This window comes from Octopus bimaculoides, chromosome 6 (assembly GCF_001194135.2).
Source record: "Octopus bimaculoides isolate UCB-OBI-ISO-001 chromosome 6, ASM119413v2, whole genome shotgun sequence".
Taxonomy (NCBI): domain Eukaryota; kingdom Metazoa; phylum Mollusca; class Cephalopoda; order Octopoda; family Octopodidae; genus Octopus; species Octopus bimaculoides.
The window spans coordinates 20,529,536-20,531,016 of NC_068986.1; positions in this window are offsets into that span (position 1 = coordinate 20,529,536).

Sequence of the window (1,481 nt, forward strand, 5' to 3'; positions counted from 1 at the left end):
AAAGATAAGGGCACTCAACACATTTATTAGGAGTTACATGTATTATTATTCAAAGCAGTTTGGTTTAGATTCTGAAACTGAAAGTAGCACGGAATCTGAATCAAACCGTTTTTGAATATAAGAGCACTCTGTCGGTTACAAGGATGAGGGCCCCAGCTGATACGATCAACTGAATAGTTTGCTCATGAAATTAATGCACAAGTGGCTGAGCACTCCACAGACATGTGTACCTTTAACGAAGTTCTCAGGGAGATTCAGTATAACACAAAGTGTGACAAGGCTGGCCCTTTGAAATACAGGTATTACTCGTTTTTGCCAGCTGAGAGGACTGGAGCAATGTGAAATAAAGTGTCTTGCACAAGGACACAATGCGTTGCCAGGAATTGAGCTCACGCCCTTTTGATCATGAGCCAAATGCCCTAACCACTAAGCCACGTGCCTTCACATTTTTTTTTAATAATATATATGTATATATATGTATATATATATTGAGTGGCTGTATAATTACTTCCACCAAGGAAGGCGGTTATGTTTTCATTGGCGTTGTCCGTCTGTATGCAAAATAACTCAAAAAGTTGTAAACAACATTTGATGAAACTTGCAGGAAAAGTTGGTAATGACACAAGGAACAGATGATGAAATTTTGGTAGTGAGCCAGAAAATTTTATGGACGCTTGAAGGATTTTTCATTTGTTATATTTACTTTACATGAAGAATTACAATGTTACATTCTTTGATTATCTCCCTTGAAAACACGTTCATCGTTTCCATGTAACCTATGGTGGCGTTGCTGTTTCCAAAGTTTATTTTCGTTTCCCTATTAGTAATTTTACTCGCGTATCTATCTTAAAATGAACTGCTTGGCGAAGGTTTGCACTCTCCGAATGATTTTCTAGTTAATAAATGTTTTTTTTTTAATTCTAAATTTGTTGGAAAATAAAAGGCACCAAAATAAAATAAAACGGTCATTAATTATGTACCAATGCAATGTGTGTGTGGGTGTGTGTGAGTGTGTGTGTGTGTGTGTGTTTGTGTGTGTGTATACACACCTGACTGATGATGATGATGATGATGATGGTGATGGTGATGATGCTGATGCTGATGATGATGATGATGATGATGATGATGTGATTCCTTGTTGAACAAAAAACTCACAAGGAAGAATGTGGTCTCCACTGAGCATGAGCAGAAAGAATATGAGAGTTGAAAAACAATCTCAAAATAGTTGATATTCTGTTACGAATCATCACCAACTGGTAGATGGCCTTAACAATGGTACTTTCCAGAGTGATTTTGTGTTATTTCACAAAGAAATAGTGAAGGCAGAGCTATTTGTAAGAAGTTTTGGACAAGTGTCATCTATTATAGCCTCAAGCTGACCAAAGCCTTGTGAATGGATTTGGTGGAAAAGAAGCTGAGAGAAGTCCATCGTATTCACATGTGTGTGTATGTGTGTGTGTGTGTGTGTGTGTGTGTGTGTG